The following is a 24719-nucleotide window of genomic DNA, read 5'->3' as shown; positions in this document are numbered from 1 at the left end:
TAAAGACTATACATGTTTCCCTCTAGTACAAGGGTAGATTCATTTATATTACAGCCTCATTTCTGTACCGGCTTGGCTGCAGAATGGAATCCAAATGGATTCAACCATTGCCCCCTTTTATCTACTTGAAACACAAAAAATATCATTTTAGTTTCCTTTCCTATTACTGTAAAAATACTTTTAATATTAAATGGAAAGTAGTGACTGATGAACATACATGCACAATGAATTGTTAGTTTGAAGGTAACTTTTTACTTACATTTGCTAGGGTACAGTTCACATTTTCATATTTCTCTACATTTTTTGAAGAGTAAGGCCCTACATCCTATGATATAATCACTGTTAGTGAATGCTCCAAAGTCAGGTGGACTTAGATTTGAAAGAGCTGTGTGGGCCACTGAAAGCCATTTAATCTTCTAAGCCTTAGTTTTTTCATCTAATAATATTATTCTATAATACATATGTGCATTTATATAATAAAAGAGATATTATTTCCCTCATACGTATGTTGTCAGAATCAATGGAATAGTGTATAGAAAGCATTAGCATTTAGAGTAGCAGCCAAATTAATAAATGCTAATCAGCATTATAATTATTGCTATAATTTTAAAAGTTGAGCAAAAGCGTTCCAAATCAAGTTCTTTGTACTTTCCCTGTAAGTTCTCTGGGGCAGTTCAACAGTTAGTTTAATCTTTTTCTAGGTATCAGATTAACTGAAGGAAAGAGCTGGAGTTCCTAGCAGTTGCTCCCACATGATAATTTCACTCCATGAGCAGATGTAAACGTTAAAGAAATCACCGGAGAGGAACCAAGATGGCGGAGTAGAAGGACGTGCTTTCACTCCCTCTTGTGAGAACACCAGAATCGCAACTAGTTGCTGGACAATCATCGACAGGAAGACACTGGAACTCACCAAAAAAGATACCCCACATCCAAAGACAAAGGAGAAGCCACAGTGAGAAAGTAGGAGGGGTGCAATCACAGTAAAATCAAATCCCATAACTGCTGCGTGGGTGACTCACAGACTGGAGAACACTTATATCACAGAAGTCCACCCACTGGAGTGAAGGCTCTGAGCCCCACGTCAGGTTTCCCAACCTGGGGGTCCGGCAACAGGAGGAGGAATTCCTAGAGAATCAGACTTTGAAGACTAGTGGGATCTGATTGCAGGACTTCGACAGAACTGGGGGAAAAAGAGACTCCACTCTTGGAGGGCACACACAAAGTAGTGTGTGCATCGGGACCCAGGGGAAGGAGCAGTGAACCCCATTAGGAGACTGAACCAGACCTACCTGCTAGTGTTGGAGGGTCTCCTGCAGAGGCGGGGGGTGGCTGTGGCTCACCTTGGGGACAAGGACACTGGCAGCAGAAGTTCTGGGAAGTACTCCTTGGCATGAGCCCTCCCAGAGTCTGTCATTAGCCTCACCAAAGAGCACAGGTAGGCTCCAGTGTTGGGTTGCCTCAGGGCAAACAACCAACAGGGAGGGAACCCAGCCTTACCCATCAACAGTCAAGTGGATTAAAGTTTTACTGAGCTCTGCCCACCAGAGAAACGGTCAGCTCTACCCACCACCAGTCCCTCCCATCAGGAAACTTACACAAGCCTCTTAGTTAGCCCCACCCACCAGAGGGCAGACAGCAGAAGCAAAAAGAACTATAATCCTGCAGCCTGTGGAACAAAAACCACATTCAAAGAAAGATAGTCAAGATGAAAAGGCAGAGGGCTATGTACCAGATGAAGGAACAAGATAAAACCCCAGAAAAACATCTAAACGAAGTGGAGATAGGCAACCTTCCAGAAAACGAATTCAGAATAATGATAGTGAAGATAATCCAGGACCTCGGAAAAAGAATAGAGACAAAGATCAAGAACATGCAAGAAATGTTTAACAAAGACCTAGAAGAATTAAAGAACAAACAAACAGACATGAACAATACAATAACTGAAATGAAAACTACACTAGAAGGAATCAATAGCAGAATAACTGAGGCAGAAGAACGGATAAGTGACCTGGAAGACAGAAGGGTGGAATTCACTGCTGCAGAACAGAATAAAGAAAGAAGAATGAAAAGAAATGAAGACAGCCTAAGAGACCTCTGGGACAACATTAAACACAACAACATTTCGCATTATAGGGGTCCCAGAAGGAGAAGAGAGAGAGAAAGGACCAGAGAAAATATTTGAAGACATTATAGTCGAAAACTTCCCTAACACGGGAAAGGAAATAGCCACCCAAGTTCAGGAAGCACAGCGAGTCCCTTACAGGATAAACCCAAGGAGAAACACGCCGAGACACATAGTAATCAAACTGGCAAAAATTAAACACAAAGAGAAATTATTGAAAGCAGCAAGGGAAAAACGACAAATAACATACAAGGGAACTCCCATAAGGTTAACAGCTCATTTCTCAGCAGAAACTCTACAAGCCAGAAGGGAGTGGCATGATATACCTAAAGTGATGAAAGGGAAGAACCTACAACCAAGATTACTCTACCCGGCAATGATCTCATTCAGATTTGATGGAGAAATCAAAAGCTTTACAGACAAGCAAAAGCTAAGAGAATTCAGCACCAAAAAACCAGCTCTACAACAAATGCTAAGGAACTTCTCTAAGTGCAAAACACAAGAGAAGAAAAGGACCTACAAAAACAAACCCAAAATAATTAAGAAAATGGTCACAGGAACATACATATTGATAATTACCTTAAACGTGAATGGATTAAATGCTCCAACCAAAAGACTCAGGCTTGCTGAATGGATACAAAAACAAGACCCATATATATGTTGTCTACAAGAAACCCACTTCAGACCTAGGGACACATACAGACTGAAAGTGGGGGGATGGAAAAAGATATTCCATGCAAATGGAAATCAAAAGAAAGCTGGATTAGCAGTACTCATATCAGATAAAATAGACTTTATAATAAAGAATGTTACAAGAGACAAGGAAGGACACTACATAATGATCAAGGGATCAATCCAAGAAGAAGATATAACAATTATAAATATATATGCACCCAACATAGGAGCACCTCAATACATAAGGCAACTGCTAACAGCTATAAAAGAGGAAATCGACAGTAACACAATAATAGTGGGGGACTTTAACACCTCACTTACACCAATGGACAGATCATCCAAAAGGAAATAAATAAGGAAACAGAAGCTTTATATGACACAATAGACCAGGCAGATTTAATTGATATTTATAGGACATTACATCCAAAAACAGCAGATTACACTTTCTTCTCAAGTGTGCATGGAACATTCTCCAGGATAGATCACATCTTGGGTCACAAACCAAGCCTCAGTAAATTTAAGAAAACTGAAATCATATCAGGCATCTTTTCTGACCACAACTCTATGAGATTAGAAATGAATTACCGGGAAAGAAACGTAAAAAACACAAACACATGGAAGCTAAACAATACGTTACTAAATAACCCAAGAGATCACTGAAGAAATCAAAGAGGAAATCAAAAAAAACCTACAAATGACAATGAAAACACAACGATCCTAAACCTATGGGATGCAGCAAAAGCAGTTCTAAGAGGGAAGTTTATAGCTATACAAGCCTACCTCAAGAAACAAGAAAAATCTCAAACAATCTAACGTTACACTTAAAGGAATTAGAGAAAGAAGAACAAACAAAACCCAAAGTTAGCAGAAGGAAAGAAATCATAAAGATCAGAGCAGAAATAAATCAAATAGAAACAAAGAAAACAATAGCAAAGATCAATAAAACTAAAAGCTGGTTCTTCGAGAAGATAAACAAAATTGATAAACCATTAGCCAGACTCATCAAGAAAAAGAGGGAGAGGGCTCAAATCAATAAAATTAGAAATGAAAAAGGAGAAGTTACAACAGACACCGCAGAAATACAAAGCATCCTAAGAGACTACTACAAGCAACTCTATGCCAATAAAATGGACAACCTGGAAGAAATGGACAAATTCTTAGAAAGGTATAACCTTCCAAGACTGAACAAGGAAGAAATAGAAAATATGAACAGACCAATCACAAGTAATGAAATTGAAACTGTGATTAAAAATCTTCCAACAAACAAAAGTACAGGACCAGATGGCTTCACAGGTGAATTCTATCAAACATTTAGAGAAGAGCTAACACCCATCCTTCTCAAACTCTTACAAAAAATGCAGAGGAAGGAACACTCCCAAACTCATTCTATGAGGCCACCATCACCCTGATACCAAAACCAGACAAAGATACTACAAAAAAAGAAAAATTACAGACCAATATCACTGATGAATATAGATGTAAAAATCCTCAACAACAACAAAATCGTCAACAAAATACTACCAAACAGAATCCAACAACACATTAAAAGGATCATACACCATGATTAAGTGGGATTTATCCCAGGGATGCAAGGATTCTTCGATATACACAAATCAATCAATGTGATACACCATATTAACAAATTGAAGAAGAAAAACCATATGATCATCTCAATAGATGCAGAAAAAGCTTTTGACAAAATCCAACACCTATTTATGATAAAAACTCTCCAGAAAGTGGGCACAGAGGGAACCTACCTCAACATAATAAAGGCCATATATGACAAACCCACAGCCAACATCATTCTCAATGGTGAAAAACTGAAAGCATTTCCTCTAAGATCAGGAACAAGACAAGGATGTCCACTCTCACCACTATTATTCAGCATAGTTTTGGAAGTCCTAGCCATGGCAATCAGAGAAGAAAAAGGAATAAAAGGAATACAAATTGGAGAAGAAGAAGTAAAACTGTCACTGTTTGCAGATGACATGATACTATACATAGAGAATCCTAAAAATGTCACCAGAAAACTACTAGAGCTAATCAATGAATTTGGTAAAGCTGCAGGATACAAAATTAATGCACAGAAATCTCTTGCATTCCTATACACTAAGGATGAAAAATATGAAAGAGAAATTAAGGAAACACTCCCACTTACAACTGCAACAAAAAGAATAAAATATCTAGGAATAAACCTACCTAGGGAGACAAAAGACCTGTATGCAGAAAACTATAAGACACTGATGAAAGAAATTAAAGATGATACCAACAGATGGAGAGATATACCATGTTCTTGGATTGGAAGAATCAATATTGTGAAAATGACTATACTACCCAAAGCAATCTACAGATTCAATGCAATCCCTATCAAATTACCAATGGCAGTTTTTACGGAACTAGAACAAAAAATCTTAAAATTTGTATGGAGACACAAAAGACCCCGAATAGCCAAAGCAGTCTTGAGGGAAAAAAACGGAGCTGGAGGAATCAGACTCCCTGACTTCAGACTACAATACAAAGCTACAGTAATCAAGAAAATATGACTGGCACAAAAACAAAAACATAGATCAATGGAAGAAGATAGAAAGCCCAGAGATAAACCCACGCACCTATGGTCAACTGATCTATGACAAAGGACGCAAGGATATACAATGGAGAAAAGACAGTCTCTTCAATAAGGGGTGCTGGGAAAACTGGACAGCTACATGTAAAAGAATGAAATTAGAATACTCCCTAACACCATACACAAAAATAAACTCAAAATGGATTAGAGACCTAAATGTAAGACTGGACACTATAAAACTCTTAGAGGAAAACATAGGCAGAACACTCTTTGACATAAATCACAGCACGATCTTTTTTGACCCACCTCCTAGAATAATGGAAATAAAAACAAAAATAAACAAATGGGACCTAATGAAACTTCAAAGCTTTTGCACAGCAAAGGAAGCCATAAACAAGACGAAAAGACAACCCTCAGAATGGGAGAAAATATTGCAAACGAATCAACGGACAAAGGATTAATCTCCAAAATATATAAACAGCTCATGCAGCTCCATATTAAAGAAACAAACAACCCAATCCAGAAATGGATAGAAGACCTAAATAGACATTTCTCCAAAGAAGACATACAGATGGCCAAGAAGCACATGAAAAGCTGCTCAACATCACTAATTATTAGAGAAATGCAAATCAAAACTACAGTGAGGTATCACCTCACACCAGTTAGAATGGGCATCATCAGAAAATCTACAAACAACAAATGCTGGAGAGGGTGTGGAGAAAAGGAAACCCTCTTGCACTGTTGGTGGGAATGTAAATTGATACAGCCACTATGGAGAACAGTATGGAGGTTCCTTAAAAAACTAAAAATAGAACTACCATACGACCCAGCAATCCCACTACTGGGCATATACCCTGAGAAAACCATAATTCAAAAAGACACATGCACCCCAATGTTCACTGCAGCACTATTTACAATAGCCAGGTCATGGAAGCAACCTAAATGCCCATCGACAGGTGAATGGATAAAGAAGATGTGGTACATATATACAATGGAATATTACTCAGCCATAAAAAGGAACGAAATTGAGTCATTTGTTGAGACTTGGATGGATCTACTGACTGTCATACAGAGTGAAGTGAGTCAGAAAGAGAAAAACAAATATCGTATATTAACACATGTATGTGGAACCTAGAAAAATGGTACAGATGAACCGGTTTGCAGGACAGAAGCTGAGACACAGATGTAGAGAACAAATGTATGGACACCAAGGGGGGAAAGCCGCGGGGGGGGGGGATGGTGGTGTGCTGAATTGAGCGATTGGGACTGACATGTATACACTGATGTGTATAAAATTGATGACTAATAAGAACCTGCTGTATTAAAAAAAAAAAAAAAAAGATGAAAGAAGGATAAGTTTAATCTTTGTTTGACTGGCATTTTCTCCTGCTCTCGGACACTGATGCTTTTAGTTCTCTGGCCTTTGGACTCTGACCGGGACTTAACATCATCAGCTCCCCAGTTCTCGGGCCTTCATATTGGGACAGAAACTGTACCACCAGCTTTCCTGGGCCTCCAGCTTACAGATGGCAGAACATGGGACTTCTCAGCCTTCATAATTAAATAAGCCAATCCCTCATAATAAATTTCTTTCTGTGTAAAAAAAAAAAAAAAAGAAATTAGCGGTGGAAAGGTCTGTATTAACATTTTTGGTCACCATGTTTTAAAGTGAGAAGGTGGAGGCAAAGGAAATTTAGACTTCTTGTCCAAGACCACAGAGTGAGAACCAGAGTAGAGACTAGAATGGAGGCCCTTTGACTCCCAAGTCAATTCCTTTCAGTATCAATTTTCAAATGGTTATTGAATTAAACTCATTTAATATGAAGCTCATCTAATATGAATATGGAGTCCTAATATTAGAACCCATTATTAGGATTCTAATAGTAGGAATTGTGTTCATATATGGAGAAAACGCACTTGAAATTGGAGATGTAGTCCTGCTACACTATGTGTGTTAATATATGTTATGTATCAACACCCAACAGCTGCATTTCTATATTGTACAACATGATATAGCCTTTTTGAACTCCAATAAAAATTAAATATTCTATTTTATGATAATGTTAAGCCCCTCCTACTCTTTACTCCTGCCAAAAGGAGAGAGAGAGAGAGAGAGAGGAGATGGATACATTTTGATTCTTAATTTTCAACAAGTGGAATTCAGATAAAAGTAGTTGCTAATTCCTAATAAATTGAACTTTGTCCTTTTATTTTCAAATAGTTTTTAAACCCCCCAAGTTGACACTGAATTTCCTTTGCAGTGTTATTTATTGCCATCCGTGTAGCTAGGCTACTTGGGAGAACGTAATGGAAAACTTTGTGAAGTGTGCTGAGAGTACCAAGTGACGTGTGACCAGTTCTTACAGAGTAGAGGATGTGTTCTTGAGTTGTTAGTGGTTCTCAGCATTATATGTCCCCTCTTTTCTTTGAAGTTGATATACATGTACTTTAGATGTTATTTACATGAGACTTGACTTGCTTTTCTATCTCATAGAATTGAAAGGATCTTCTTAGAAAAGTGTGAGAAACAAGAAAGAATTCTGAGGAAGAAGGATCTCCTGACCCCTAAGAGTAGCTGCTACCTATCTGCAGATCCCAATTGGGCCCACCACGTGCAGGCAGCAAGCCTCCAGCAGCAGACACAGCACCTTTAAAAGCTTCAGAGAGACCTGGGCGAACCATGTCACCTTGCTTGTCTTTTAGTTTCTGCAACTTGAAAATGCAGCCGTAATACCTCCCTTACCTCTCAGGATTGAAATGTGATCATTTCATTATGTGATTGAGGTCAGTGATCATGTGATCATTGAAATGTGTATATGCAACATACCTGCTGCACAGAAAGAATCCATTATCATTACCAGTGGTGTTGTTGTAACAATAAGTAACAGAATAAAAATCAGTATGACAGGGAATGTTGCCATCGCAGCAGAAAAAAAGGTGGTCTCAGAGACCATCAAAGTTAAAGGATGGTCTGTGTTCAAAATGTTGAGAGGAGGGGAAAGGAAAGTGTGATTACAGACTAGAATGCTGTTGGCACCATCTTTGTCAGCCCAAAGACACTGCTGTCAGGCGAACACTGGAAAGCCCTTGTTGAGAGAAACCACTGCATTATGTCTACAAGACTAGACTATGATGGAGAGCATGCCACATGTTTTTCCAACAAAAATGGACACTCATATGCATCCTCAGGTCTCCTCTGCATCCATTCAATCACAAAGGAGCGATTATGCCCCAATGTCTGCCTATGGCTTGAGATCTTTAGGGTCTCCATATTAATGTGCATTATCTCAGTGTAACCCTAAGGAACACATCTTAAACGGGCAGGGTTCCTCTCTGCAAGGACATTTGGAGTCCAGATAAACAACTGTGAACCAGAGAAAAAAGTTGGACAAATCCAAAGGAGGGGAGGAGAGACTTTTCCTAAATGTTCTAAAAGTGAACACTATTTTTAAAAATAACTTTTATCAGAGTTCTCTCATCACAATACCAATGCTACCAGCAAAGATGTCATATCAACAAATCCTTACAAACAGGAAGAGAACCTGGAGTCAGGTTTATATGTTTAGACCTCAAGCAAAAACTTTAAAAAGCACCCTCCCCTTGCACACACGGACATTTATTCAACATTTTACAAAATTATGCATACTGCACCTGGCACACTCCTCTTTCCTGGACTTCAGATCTGTCAGGGCTGCTTCAGAGGTAGTTATTTCAACAAGATAGGGGCGATGAGAGGAAGCGGTGGTCAAGAGGTGCCTGCCTGTCACAGACCAGGAAGCTCGAGCTGGGTAGAATCAGGACCCTGGCAAGGAGACATGATGTTTCTCGTATGTCTGGTGGTGTTGAGCCAGACCTCCACATAGCTGACAATTTACAGTATAAGCCCACCCCTCATCTCTCAGAACATCATGCATCAGTTTGGCACAAAATGAACTCAAGTCCAACAATAAGAACTCGGTTGCTGAGCGGCAGGGTCCCTCAGAGTTTCCCAAACAACTTTTCAAAGATCTATAGTTAGGCAAAGCTAAAACTGTCTCAATTTAACTAAAGATACTTCTCCTTTCATTTGTTAAATTGTGGTAAAATATACATAACACAAAACTTACCATTTTAACCATTTTTTAGCTGTACTGTTCAGTGGCGTTAAGTACATTCATATTGTTATCCAACCATCACCACCATCCATCTCTAGACTTTTATTACCTGAAACTGAAACTCTGTATCTATTAGACAATAACTCCCCATCTCCCTTCATTTTAAAATTCATTCATACTGTAAATGAAATTTAATGTTAGATATGGTTTTGATTCCCATTTGTTCCCTTGTCAATATAGTACTCCCCCCAAATTATTTTTGATGCCCTTATGTGCTGCTACACAAGATGCTGAAGAAGGCCTCTGGAAATTGTTATTTTTCATCACTGAACTGATTTTTCACCAGACACATTAAAACTCTAGAGTAGGTGACAGTACATAAATTCTGCTTTCTGTCACTCCTAAGTGACTTCTAAAAGAGACAGAGTGAGACCAACCACTACTAGTGACTACTGCAGATACCTCCTGACACACAGTCTCCTGGTCAGCCATAGGGTGGGGACCTCAGAGGCTTGAGCTGGGAAAGGGTACCAATATCTAGCATCACTCTACTTAGTCTTATTTCTCCAGCCTTTATTCTTCCAAATTCCAGCATGCAGACAGCCCTATTTTCCCTAAGAACCATTCCCTCACAACTATTCCTTACCAGAATATTTTCAGTTGTAACAGAGTTATTTTCATAAAGTCCCGTATTCACACTGACTGCCTTCTACATTCTCATTGTGCACTGAATTTGCCATGCCTTGATTCCCTTAAAAAGCTTTAAAAATATTATAACAGATTAGATGTACAATTTGGATCAGTCAACTTTAGGAACTGTCTCAGTCAAAGTGAGGTTTTCTATTTTAGTTTATGTTTAGCTAATCACATCTGTATTTGTTCTTTCATTAATTCCTACAAGCATTTGTTAAACACCATCTAGGTGCCTGTTGCTGTGTCAGGCACAAAAGATCCAGAGATACTTGAATTACAGTCCAGTGGAAAGACAGACAGAAACACCTAGTCAGAGCACAGCAGAGCTCCCTAGGAGACATGTTTTGGGGAAAACAAAATGCAGTGGGAACCAGTAGAAGTGACAAACTACCCCTGACTTCCCAGAGGAAGTGCCCCCGGAATGATCCTGAACAAGGAGGAGGGAGTTGCTTGAGAGAGAAGGGAAGGAAGGTGTTCCATGCAGAGGAGCAGCACGTTGACAGGGATGGGGTCCTCCTGGTGGTCACGCAGTGCCTGATACGTGGGTGGAGAGGAGAAGCCAGACTCGGGAGCTACTGTGAGGCATGACTGGCTGACTAGATATGAGGACTGGTGGGTGGAGGAGGGGAGGAATTAAGAGCAAATGAACCTGCTCGTTTGAGAGACTAGGTAGATGGTGACTATGTTCATTATTACTTTACCACAAATAACATCTTCAGTTTTAATTGCAGTTTAGTCTATCATCCTGAAAAAAAAAAATGAGCTGTGGGAGTTTTCAGGTAGACATATCGCCTGTCATTTTTAACAAATCTCAATGAAATATTGCCTTGACAGCAGGTTACAGAGATACACGACTGTAACAACCAATATTTTCACTTCACAGAACCACTAATTTATGACTTTTTCTCCAACTTTTTATTTTAAAAAATTTCAAACCTATAACTGTTGAAAGACTATTACAATGAACACCTGTAACCCTTCGCCTAGATTCAACAGCCATCAGTATTTTACCACGTTCTCTCTTTCTCTGTCTCTCTCTGTCACTAATGAGCCCTTTGAAGTGCGTTGCACTTATGATACTTCAACCCTAAATGCATCTTCTTAGAACAAGGACTTCTTCCTAGATAACCACAGAATCATTATTGCTGCATTTTGTTTTTGTTTACTCATGATTATATTCAAGTTAAGCATTTTTGTCAAGTATACTAAATAAGTGATAGTTATGTACTTCCCCATCATAACATATGGCGGTCCATAATGGAGGTTTGACTTATTACTGAAGATGTTGATTTGGACCACTTGGTTCGATGATATCCTCTAACCAATATTCTCTCTATTGTAATTAACAAGTAATCTGTATGATGATAATTTGAGACCGTGCAAGATATTATTCAGTGGTTTAAGAAGCTGTTGATGACTTGCCTGAATCAATTATTACATTGGTAGGCATTATTTTTAAATTAGCTGTTGTTTAATAGTGTTTTCTCCATTCCAGCATTTAAGGATATAATTTTTTGCTGTTGTTTGTTGTCAAAAAATTTGAGACCAAAGGAGATCATCCAATTCTACGAAAACATTTCTCATGAAATAGAGCACATGTTAGGAAAACGGCCAAAAAAACATTGTGCAGCTATATTTTAGAAATCACCATGTATTTTTTAAAAGGGATAACTCTTGCACAAGATTTAGTATTGTCCATGATGTTCAGCTTTTGTAGTTTGTGGAAGAAGCACTATAATATGTCATTTAACATCATAAAGCAACCTCATGTCTGTCCACTGATAACTCACTGGCAATACACTACAGCTGTTAAGAGGCAGCTCAGGAAGACAGGGGAAAAAAAAAAACCCGAAACCTACAAGCCAACCATCTGACTTCAATTAGGAAAGAGAACAGTCCCCAAATGTACAAGGATGAGGTCTTTTATAGGTCAAAGTATTACAGTGGAACTTAAAAAGAGGTAATATAATGACCCTATATGTGAAGGTTAGCTCATACTTCAAAAGGATCTTACAGTATGGAGACACAGTCTCCACCCCTTCTTGACAAGTCATCCTGTCCTATAGCTATAGTAAATAATCATCTAGGCACAAAAATCCATGCTCTCTAATTACTGAAGGCCCATCAGATAACAGGACAGTAACACCATTAGCTGAGAAGGCGAAGGCTACATGGGTGGAACAAGTTCTGCGGGTGGAGAAGATCAGAATTTCAGTTTAGAGCATGATATATTTGAGATATTCATTAGACATCTGAGTGGAGATATAGAGTTGACAGGTAGATATATAAGCTGATGCTCAGGGGAGCGGTCATGACTGGAGACATACGTTTGAGAATCATTTGCAGTTAGATGCTACTTAAATGCAGGGAACTGGAAGAGAATCAGCAAGGGGGTGAGTATAGAGAGAGGAGAAGAGATTAAGATATCCATGGACCGAGCCCTGGGGCACTTCAGTGCCATGAGATTAATATGCAAAAGAGGACCCAGCAAAGGAGACTGAGAAGAAACGGCCAGTGGAGTTGGAGGAAAATGAAATGTGCAGTGTCTCAGAGAACAAGAGAAGAAATCACTGCCGTGAGAAGGGAGCAATTTAACTGTGACAGCTGATAAGCTGATTCTGATGGGGACAGAGATTTGCATTTAGCAACATGGAGGTCATTGGTGATATTGACAAGCACAAGTTTGGTGGGGTGTCAGGGTCCAAATCCTGACTGGAGCGGGTTTAAGTGAAAAGGGGAGAGAAAATGGAAGCAGTGACATAGAATCATCTTTCAAGAAGTTTTTCTGTCATGTGCAGGTGGGGGAGGTGGGGAGAGACAAAGAAAAAGGATAGACGGTGTCTGGAGGAGAAGTAAACTCAAGATAATTTTGTGTTTTGCTTTTAAGATGAGAGAGGTAACAGTATGGTTAACATACTAGCAGAAATGAGTTGGGAGAAAAGGGAAACTTGATATAGGAGAAAGTAGGGAGAATTGCTGGAGCAAAGTCTTTGAGTTAGGAACAGAGAGGAAGGGGAGCAGGGGAGCAGTGTGTACGGTCCAGATCCTGGTAGGTAGGAAGCTGTTGGTATCCGAGTTTGTATCTGTTGGTATCTTAATCTTCTGAATGTTTCCATTTTGTATTCCAGTGAAGTGGGAAGCAAGGTTATCAGCTAAGAGTAAAGACAGAGAAAAAGGTATTAGAGATCTGAGGAGCTATGAATTTGTGAACTAGTTATCCATGAGAGAAGAAAATATCAGTAAATTCCCCCAAATTAGAAAGAGTACAAACAATACTCTCTTGTCACAATGCAATAAAACTGGAATTTATGAATAAAAACAAAAAGTTCCTACTTTGGATATTAATAACTCTCTCTTAAATAACTTGGATAAAAGAGAAAAATCAAACTGAAACTGTTAGATATTCTGAAAATAAAGATAATGAGAAGACTATCTATGAAGTCTCTGCCACAATGACCAAGTGGCATTTTTTTCCAGGAATGTAAGGAGGCTTCAATCTCAGGACATCTATTTATTTATTAACCATATTAATAGATTCCAGCAGGAAAATCATATGACCAATCCCATAGATGTTGAAAAAACATCTGATTTGAAAAAATTAAATATCCATTCAAATTTTATTCTTAATAAATTCAATACAAGAGTTTCAATTTTGCTGCTGTTACATGAGATTGGAGTGGGAGGGAATGTATGTGCTGGAGTGCCAGGAGCTGGGCGCATTGCTGACTCTTACTTGTACTGGTTGACTTCAGGCATATTGCCTTTGCATTTCTCATCTGCAAGTGGGGAAAAAGCATAAAGAATAGGGCAACAAATTGTCATGAGTTTCAGTTTTTGCTGTTTGATGAGAATCAAAAAGTCTTTTTTCTGCCCTGTCTTTCTTTTATTTTTGTTTCTGTTTCTCTAACCTTTGTCTCTTTGCCTTTTCAATCTGACTTTATTGTTTCCTACTCAGGGCTTTCTCTTCTCTTTTTCTCAAAGCTGGAGGAGAGTAGCTTGCCACTGTTCAATCCGTGACCGATACAGTCCCAAGAGACTATTTGCTGCTAATTTGGCCACCTCTCCTGAAGCAGTTTCCACGTTGTCTTGAGCCTTTTAATGCGAAAGTGGTTTTGTGCAAGTCCTTTCTGGCTGCCTGAGGCAGGAGATTCAGGTCTCTTGCACACTGAAGGAAAAAGATGCACGTGTGGCAACCAACGTCTCGTGCATCATTTCACAATTTAAGAACGGAGGCCCAAATATGCTCTGAATCAGTGATGCCTCTCAGTCTTGACAGATTTTTTCAAGTCTTTAAGTTTCACCCTTAATAGAAATAAACTCTACAGCCATGTGACCCACAAGAATAATTTCAAGTCTTTGGAAAATTTTTCTCTACTATTTGATGCGGTAGAAGCAATATTATACCTACCCACTAATTCTAAAACCCAGGTTATAGGAAAGCAATCTATTTCATATTTATGCTTTCTTTTATGGGCCTGATTGCAATAAAACGCTGGCTGGAGGTACATTAGAGTTCTCTGAACAGAGTCTCAACAGAATTGGAAAGAATATAAGCTGGTTGTTCTTAGCAGAGACTTGAAGTATAACCATTTTATTTGTTCTTCCAGAGATACTTTTTTGTGGTTTGTTTTTGGTTCTCTTCCAATTTGCATGTTTACCAAAATCCCAAGGAAAGAAAAAAAAACCATTAAGATTCTTTCCTATAATCCATTTAAGTCAAAACTGAAGAAGAGAGAAAAATTTGTAGCTTTCAAATACCATTAGTTTGCTAATGATAGCTTTCATCCTATGACAGTTCTCAGACTGATAAGATGCTCTAAACATCCACCACGAAGGAAGAGGGCCATTTATAGGCCCCCGCTCTGTCTCTGCAGCTTGCACATGTTTTCAAACATATTTTCATGCCCGCGTTCTGACAGCTCATTAAACAAAGCCCTCTCGGTGCCTATATTGCCCGTCTCCCCACTGAGAGTGTAACATATTTACAGCCTCTGCAGATTGCTGGCTGCTGGCGCCTTCTCTTCCCCGTGGCCTGCCTGCCAACTGCTTATCAGTCTCCCCCAAAGGTGACATCCTCCTCGTTTGTTTAGGCAGCGACGGTCCCCTGTTTGACCCTTGGAGGCCAGAAGCAGCATGATTAGGAGCGGCTCCTGCACCAGCTAGATAAAGGCAATCATGCGGGCAAAGACAGCGCCGGGCGGCTCAAGGGAGCCTCGCCAGGCTGAGTGCTCCCATTCAGGAACACGCTGGCAGTTCTTTAGCTCGACAGCTGGCAGTGTGCAGACCTTGTGGGATTTCTGCCTCAGAGAAAGCAAACAAGGTTTCGGGAGTGTTGAGGAGCTATCTGGGGCTGTGTACAAGGGCGATCAGAGCGGATTGCTTCTAATTACCTGTCTCTTGACTGCCATTAAACCATCATTACACATCCAAAGCCATAAAAGCCCCTATGAATGCAGCACCTTATACTTAATTTTTATCCTTTCCTCCTGCGTTTGCCAAAAGCATTTTGCTGGGGTCCTGGGAGGACAGATGAAGACATCTTGGATGCAGGGAGAGGCTGCAGGCTGCATCCATCTGCCATTTCAGGATCCGACAAAACTGGTAACAGGTTTCTGCCACTGCAGTGTTCTGGGGGTGATGCATCATTTCCACTGAATAGGAATGGAGAGAGAGCAAGGAGGGGAAGAGGGAAAGGAGGGAAGAAAAAAGAGCAAGACCTCTTTTTTTCCAACCAGGTCTCAGTTGATTCAGCCTTTAACTGTTGTGGGTTAATGGCCAGACTCCAGAGGCAGGGTCTTTGTCAAAGCCTCAAATGACCTTGGCCCCAGAAACGGCTGTGTTGTGCCTCTGGGATCTGATTGGTGCTATAGCAGACCATGATTATGGTGTGACTGCATTTGCCTCCTGGGCAGGTGACGGTGATGGCTACCACTTTTCAAGCACCTCCTATGAATGAGGCAGTGCATTAAGCATTTTCTTATAAAAGGTCATCTCATTTAACGCAAGACCACTCTGAGGTAGGGAGCATTAGACCCATGGCACCAATGATAAAGCTGAGGCTTAGAGAGATGGGAAAGCTCCACCAAACTCCTAGCTAGTCAGCCACTGAATTCAGGTCTGTTGGTTCCAAAGTCCCCACTCTTAATCTCCCAGCTTCTGCCCAATCGATGACTACACTGGAACATCACTGCAGAATTCGCTGTTGCTAAGTCTGCTTCCCCTCTGGAAGTTCTCAAACCCCAGCATGCATGCCCACCAACCAGAGAGATAGTGAGTAGTGGAGACTCCCAGACGTTCTGCATGAGGAGAGGCCTCCAGATAGGGGATGAGAAATCCTCCTTTTTTCATTTTTCAAAAGTACCTTGGGTGATTCTACACAGAGGGTGTTCAGGTCATAGTCTGAGAAACCATTTCCCAACCTGGGAGTTTCCTGGGGAGAGAGCAGTCTCATTTACCTTGGTTCCTTTTGTACTCCATCAAGAGCTCCCAGCACATAGTAGGTGCTCAATAAATGCCGAACAATCAGAGGAATGGTTCTGTTCAACTTTTTTCCCTTTGTGTTTTGTTTTAGATTATATTGAAATTTCCATATCCTTTAATCCTCTTGGAAGAAAGCAGGGAATAAATTTTATCCAAATAAAATGTTTCCAATATGCCCAGAGAAATGACCAGGTGAAGTCTTTCATAGTCACACCACCTCCCCCTTATGTGCAGACAGCTGAGCCTCTGACCTACAGCAGTTCAGCACGGAGATGGCTCTGCTGGACCTTATTGTTTTATTAAATATTTACAATAGAACTAGTGTTGCTAGGAAAGCATCCCCATGTGTACATTTGTTGGTTGATATACATAAGCATCGTCATCTATTACATGTAAAAATTACTTGCCACACTACTTATAAATAATTTGAACTGGATATGGTCTATAGTTTCATGCATACTACAGTTTCTGCGAATTGATCTGTGTGCACTTTAATTCTTTTTGTTTTTATTTTTGCTTTTTTGGCTGAGCCATGCGGCACGCAGGATCTTAGTTCCCCAACCAGGGATCAAACCTGTGCCCCCTGTAGTGGAAGCACAGAGTCTTAACCACTGGACCACCAGGGTAGTCCATGCACGTACTTTAATTCTTTATGCATGCTATTTCTGATGAATCCTGACTTAGAAAACAGGTATCACTGTCTCCGTTTTATGGATGAGGAAAATGAGGCTCAGAGAAACTAAATAACTTTCCTAAGATGGCATAGCTAGCAAGTGGCAGAGAAAAGATTTAGCAAGCTCTATATGACTCCAAAATAAAACATTATTTCTATTTCACTATATTGTCAAAAGACCAAACCAATGATTTAAAAACTGAATAGAAAAAATATTGTAAGGAAGTTAGTAATTATCATTGATGGCTGCCTTTGGGAGATGAGATTTGGTTTTTTATACTTTTTGTATTTTCTAAATGGTATATGTATAACTTTTATAATTGTGGCAAAGTTTAAACACACACATATACACACACATACTACCTTGGAGCACACTCTCTGATTAAACTTAACTATTGGTAATTTATTAAGAGGTTCATTTGAATATATGAATTTTTGACCCCCCCCCCAAAAAAAGCACAGCAAATATTAAGGCACAGCAGGACTTGCTCCTAATCTAAAATATTCTCACCACAATTTGGTTTGGTTCTTAGCAACAGAAAACAGAATAGTATTTGCTGTAACTTAAAACCACCGTTTTCACTGGTTATGACTGACTGATATTTAAGACTGAGCTGAGGATAAGGTTAAGGTCTTATTTTTTTCACAACTCTGCAAGTTCATAAAGGACTTTCTCTCGTCATTTCCTTATGTTTCAATAATCATTGATTCAGTGCACCCCATGCACCAGGCACGCACAAGTGATTCCATGAACATTAATTACTAAATATGAACACAATTGCCGTGGCTTCATAAGGTAGGTTGGGTGTGTTCTATTATCCCCTTTTATCAAGGGGGAAACTGAGGGGCGGAGATGAAGTGACTTGCTCAAGGGCTCTCAGTTAGCAGGCACTGGCATGGGAACTCCAATTTAAGCCATTTAACACAAACCTAGTTTCTTTTAACTGCACTACCTGCTGGTGCTTTTTAGGGTCAAATCTGTTTTGGAGCAAGACTGTAGTAAAGGTTATGTTGGCTCTTTTGTTATCTTTCCAAATGTTGTATTTCAGAACACATTTTCCACTCTCACATTTACCAGGGACCCACCACAGCATCCCATGGACCATCCAACCCCCTTACGGAATGATATCTCAGGATTCCAGACTCTTTCTTTCTTCTCTTTTTCCCTCTTCCCTGCCTCTCAGTCAAAATCTGGGGAACTTGTATCTCATTTGCTCAGGAAACAAGTGAGTTAGTCTGTGATAATGCATGATGAAGATTCCTAGGCAACATTCTTGCTTTTTTAAAGAGGAGATTTATGAATACTGTGCCTTTGCCCAAAGGAGTGCCCTAGTAGTAAGATAATTAGAAAATATAGGCAGTCAATGGGGAGAAAAATGAAAGGGAAAAAAATACCACAGAAATACACTGCAAGGAAAACAAACGAAAGCATCATTTCATTTTAGAGAAATACTTTGTTAGTAGATGCCCTAATTTTATAATTCCTGGAGAGCCATTTGGCAAGGGATAACAAAATTCTTTAAAAAGTTCATAACCTGTGGCTTAGTGAATTCAGTTTTGAGAAATCATACTAAGGAATAATTCTAAATACAGAAAGAGCTTTGTGCATGAAGAAGTTCATTACTTATGATATTGAAAAATGGCAAAAGGGGCATTGATTATGTAAATTATGATACAATGGAATAATCATTACAAACCATGTCTGCAAGATGTTTTGAAATAATATGCAAAATTTTCTATATTATAAGACTAAAATGAGAAGAATAGAATATAATTTAAACAGGCACTGTGATAATCATGTCCAAAATATTTGGAAGGTGATTATCTAGAAGCAATTATGTTTAGAAATTGCTACCATATTTTTCTTCTTTTTATGTTTTTTTTTCAAGTTTTCTTAAATGAAAATTTCACTTTACTAATAGAAAAAAATTAAACTTATTTGGAAAAATATTATTTTACTTAATACCGGTTTTTACATAACTCAGATAATATACAAGGGCTATATCCAAGAGTGATTTAAGAAACGAACACACTGTGTAACTATGCAGAAAATAGTTAATACAGCAGGTCTGATTGCCATCCTTTTGAAAGGCCTGCTTACAAGGTTGGCCCTTGGCTAAGGTCTGGGAACTTAGATTTCAGGAGGGCTCCTGTCTTAGTCTGTTTGGGCTTCTATTACAAAATGTCAGAGACTGGGTGGCTTATAAGCAACAAACATTCATTTCTCACAATTCATTTCTTGCTGGAATTCTAGGATCATGGAATCAGCTTCTTCCTAGATGGATGTCTTTTCCTAGGGGCAAGGAATCTTTCTTGGGCCACTTTTACAAGAGCACTGATTCCATTCATGAAGACTCCACCCTCATGACCTAAGCACCTCCCGAAGGCCTCTCCAATACCATCACACTGAGCATTAGGTTTTAACGTATGAATTTGGGGGAGGACACAAATATTCAGTCCACAGCAGTTTCCACCACCATTAACTAAGAGTGGCTCACTACATTTAAACTATTTGTACAAACCATACAGTTTATGCTGAACACCTGCCTTCCCTCTGGGAGTCTGGAATTTGGGTGTGTGCCAGGCAGAGGCTGCCTCTGTGACAATCCTCCAGTAAAAACCCTGGGCACTGAGTCTCTAACAGGCTTCCCTGATTGACAACATTTTACACGTGTTGTCACACCTGCTGCAGGGGAATTAAGCACATGCTGTGTGACTCCTTGGGAGAGGACCTTGGAAGCTTATGCCTGGTTTCCCTGGATGTTACCCATGTGCTTTTTCTCTTTGCTGATTGAGTCTGGTTTCCTTTTACTGTAATAAATCACAGCCCTGAGTACTACTACATGCTGAGTCCTGTGAATCCTCCAAGTGAATCTTCAAACCTCGGGGTTGGTCTCAGGACCTTTCAACATAATCATCACTATGATGTAGCTCTAAAAAAATCACTTTCTCCCCATTTTCATCCTTAAGAATTTAACTATATATAAACCATAGAATGATGCATTTCTAAAATATATTAATCCTGCATAATTTTAGTGCCAGGAAAGAACCTTGCAACACTTTTGCTTTACAGATGAGAAAACAAAGCTAAGAGCTAGTGAAGTGATGTGTCCAAATCAGCATCAGAGCCTAGAACTCCTAATTCTTCTGTTTTTCTAGAATATTTCACCCCCTTCACAGATTATTGTTTTCTTGTGAACTGGAGACCATGAAACATAGTAGCCAAAGAATAAACAATATAATGTGGAATAAATGAAGAGTAACTGAGGATAGTGGATGTAAATCAGCTAGTGATGATAAAATGGGCTCTCTTTCATTATTTATAAGCCATGTATAAATAGCTTGTGCTAGAACATGGAGCACATTCAGTGTGGTCTCAGGCTATAGATTCAGTTACTCTAAATAAGAAATATTTTTAAAAGGTGAAGCCTAGAATGAAAACTGGACCAACTTACTTTCATTCTTTTGACTGGTAGTTAGTTCAAGCCATTGAAAATGAGATTTGTTGGCATTTCTCCTTGGAAATATACATGTCCAACTCAGGTTGACTGCAATAAAAATGAATATTTAGATGCTTATTTCAAGTAGGCCACACCTTCCTGCTTGCTTCCTAAGGGGAGAATGGGAAGAGTTACAGGGAGGGAGACTCTGACAAAGACTGGGAGATTTCAATCAAATGTCTATTTCTTATACTTGAATTTTACTCATAAGTTCAGAAACCTGCCAATATTCATGCTCATCACTTAAAACCTGATGACAGGATATTATTTTTAAAGATCTGTTTTGCACTTATCATAATCCTCTTCAATAAACGAGTAAGACCATTGATTATCTAATTAAAAACAATTTATTCTTTTATTGGAAGGCTGAAGAGGAAAATAATGAATGTCAAAGGGCATAAACTTTTTTGTTTCCAACAGGAAACTAGTATAGAACTTGCACACAGTAATTACTCAGTATATTTTCTTTAAATTGATGGCTGTGTGACTTCAGGCTTAAGGTAGCACATGAAATTTCCTCCCACAGCTTATCCCTACCTCCCACCAAAAAATCCTAATGACATGAAAAAAGTAGGAAGGAAGGAAGAAAGAAAGAAACAAAGAAAGGAAGGAAGAGAAAGAGAGGAAGAGAGAAAGAAAGAAAGAAAGAGAGAGAGAAAGAAAGAAAGAAAGGAAGGAAGAAAGAAAGGGAGGGAGGGGAAAAAAAAGAAAAGGAGGATGAGCAGAAAACTGATAAGGAAATGAGCATTCAATGCCATAAGCTTTAAAAAGTGGCAGCAAATAAAAGGCAGAGTACTCAAAGCAATATACAGATTTAATGCGATCCTTATCAAAATATCTATGACATTTTTCACGGAACTAGAACAAATAATCCTAAAATTTATATGGAACCACAAAAGACCCAGAATTGCCAAAGCAATCCTGAGGAAAAAGAATAAAGCTGGAGGTATCACCCTCCCAGGCTTCACAGCTATACTACAAATCTACAGTAATCAAAAAAGTATGAGAGGGTGAGGAGAAAAAGGAACCCTCCTACACTGTTGGTGGGAATGTAAATTGGTGCAGCCACTATGGAGAACAGCATGGAAGTTCCTTAAAAAACTAAAAATAGAGCTACCATATGATCCAACAAGCCCACTCCTGGGCATATATCCAGAAAAGATAAAAACTCTAATTAGAAAAGATACATGCACCTCAATGTTCATACCAGCACTACTCACAATAGCCAAGACATGGAAACAGCCCAAGTGCCCATCAACAGATGACTGCTTAAGAAGATGTGATATATATATATATATATATATATAAATGGAATATTACTCAGCCATAAAAAAGAATGAAATAATGCCATTTGCAGCAACATGGATGGACCTAGAGAATATCATACTAAGTAAAGTAAGTCGGACAGAGAAAGACAAATATTATACAATATCACTTATATGTGGAATCTAAAAAGTAATACAAATGAATCTATATACAAAACAGCCACAGACTCACACAGAAAACAAACTTATTGTTTGCTGTATAGCATAGGAAACTATATTCAATATCTTGTAATAGCCTATAACGGAAAACAATCTGAAACAATATATATATATATAACTAAATCACTTTGCTGTACACCTGAAACTAACACAATATTGTAAATCAACTAGACTTAAACTTGAAAAAAAAAAAGCATCGTAGAGAATGACATTATCCCTGTTGATTCATGAAAGCCATTCTAGTGAGCTGACAAACTCCTAGAACTTATAACCAATGCCCCCATATCAGCCTTGGGCTGTCATAACAAAATAGCAAAGATTGGGTGGCTTAAAATACATTTATTTTTTCACACTTCTGAAGGCTGGAAGTCCAAGACCAAGGTGCCAGCAGGGTTGGTTTCCGGAGACCTCTCTCCTTGGCTTGTAGACAGCTATCTTTTCCCTAGTCCTCATATGGCCTTTCTTATGTGTGCACATGGAGAGAGAGAAGGCTCCAGTGTCTCTTCCTCTTCTTATAAAGATATCAGTCCTATGCGATTAGGGCCCTTTTGACCTAACTTAACCTTAATTACCTTCTTAAAATCCCTGTCTGCAAATATAGTTACATTGAGGGTTAGGATTTTAACAGATGATTTGTGAGGGGGCACAGTTCAGGCCCTAACAGTCTCCACAATGAATGGGTTTACTCATCCCCTCCAATTCCTATATCTGTGAAGCACTGGAATTAAAGCTGTTGCTAAATTAATATCATGCCTTTGGCCCAATAACCCTGGGAGCCAAACAGTAGCATCTGGGCAACCCAGACTTCCCTGTGTCTTTTTAAGCCCTTGGTAGTTGCAGAGGTACTTTGGGCGGAAGTGGGAAATTGTATTCAGCTGGTGACACTAATAATGTAACTAACAATTGAGTAATTTGCTGGGTTTGCCTAAGCAAATAATTTAAAATCATAAATCTCTGCGTAGGCCAAGTCAGACTGGGGTTTAGTTACCCAATCTAAATTCTGGGCTTCTCTTTGTACAACAGCATACGTATACAATTGTTCTAAAGAGGTTAAGGTGCCTTCTTAACTATATTCAGTTATCTTAGTACAAATGTAGACAGATAAAATACATAGCACTGAAATCTTGCTTTTTGTAGGAAAATAAAAATCTTCATAATTGTCTTTAAGTTCAAAGGAAGAAAGTTCCAAACTCCTTCTCCCTCTCCTAATATACATCTCTATTGATTCTAGATCTGATCGCTACATTTAGTATTTCAGAGGTTCAATATATAACTTTAAAACCTAATTGACTATTAGTGCTTTTACCAATCTTAATAATAATAAATGATGGTTAAATAGACACTATTTACATTTTTAACATGATACCTACATTCTTTTAAAAAATATTAACTACAAGAAACTTCCTATGCTGGCCAGTTTTTCTCTTCATCTGCATTCCTGAGTCTCTTCTGTTGGTAAATATTAGTAGCAGTAATGAAGAGATACTCCAACAACAGTTCTACAGAGAAAATAGACCCCCACCATCATATCCTAAGTCCCATGGACATATCTTTCCCAGTAAGAAGAGTAAGAAGGCACTGTGGTAAATAAAGGACAAATTAGCATTGAGCTACATAGAATCATAAGTAAGTGCTTACTACTCTTCTTCCACTTTCCCATTTTTTCCCCTAATGCGTTCAACAGTGAAAAAGACTGGCTTCATAGTAGCTGGAGTAATGGGAGAGAGCTCCACACTGACCTCTAAGAACAACTGACGAAAACATGATCCTTTTTAAACTATAGGGAGATTTTATAACATTATAAATCAACATTTTATTAGTGCATTTGTATATTACATTTCTTTGGTATTTGGCATTTGTTTTGTCAATGGCAACTAATATACGCTAAAAATGAACTTCTGAAATGCAGTTCTGGCTTGTGTCCATAAGAGAAGAGGGTCCTGGACAATTTTTACTTTTGTCCCAGTTCTTAATTCTTAAGACAATTTAAGAATTCTTCTCGTTGAAGAAAAATCCATACCAAAATCCACTTTTAAATAAATACAAAGAACAAGATGTCTGGGTGTAAGAGGTATCTGTCTTTGGGCAGATTTAAATGACTGTATTTGTTTAATGGGAAAAGATTAGGGTAGTTTGTTGTACTGAGTCAGGTTTCCTGGAGACACCCTCAGATTCTGAGACAGAGCTTTGCGTGCAGTAAGTTCATTGGGGAGCGAACTTGAGAATATTTGTAGGGAAGTGAGGGTAGCAGGATTGCGCTGAGGAAGGAGTTGAACTGGAATGCAGTTGCAACAGAGGCTTCAGCTGATCGCACTGGGAGCTCTGGAGTTGAGATGGCCCTAAAGAGTTGCCACAAATTGAGGCAATGAGTGGGGTCTTTGTATCCCTGCATCAATCCATCTTTAGACCAAGGCTACCTCTGGGGAGAGGGC

General features: G+C 39.0%; 1 protein-coding gene across 16 annotated transcripts in view; it reads right to left on the bottom strand.

Annotated features, from left to right (window-relative positions):
• Window positions 1–24719, bottom strand: part of LOC309665525 (uncharacterized protein) — a 572167-nt gene that overhangs the window by 224312 nt on the left and 323136 nt on the right. For 12 of the 16 annotated variants that reach the window (XR_014266444.1, XR_014266445.1, XR_014266446.1 and 9 more), the window contains one exon: window positions 9015–24719. This exon is cut by the window's right edge and continues 18549 nt beyond it. The exons of 2 other annotated variants lie outside the window; for them this stretch is intronic. The gene's annotated coding sequence lies outside the window, so the exon portion shown is untranslated. The remainder of the gene's footprint in view (window positions 1–9014) is intronic. 2 more of the 16 variants (XM_082472155.1, XM_082472156.1) reach the window with 2 other exon arrangements.

This window comes from Balaenoptera physalus (genome assembly GCF_965194825.1).
Source record: "Balaenoptera physalus genome assembly, chromosome: 8".
Classification (NCBI taxonomy): Eukaryota; Metazoa; Chordata; class Mammalia; order Artiodactyla; family Balaenopteridae; genus Balaenoptera; species Balaenoptera physalus.
Note: the sequence above shows the minus strand (reverse complement) of the source record. Positions and strands in the feature narration are given on the sequence as shown.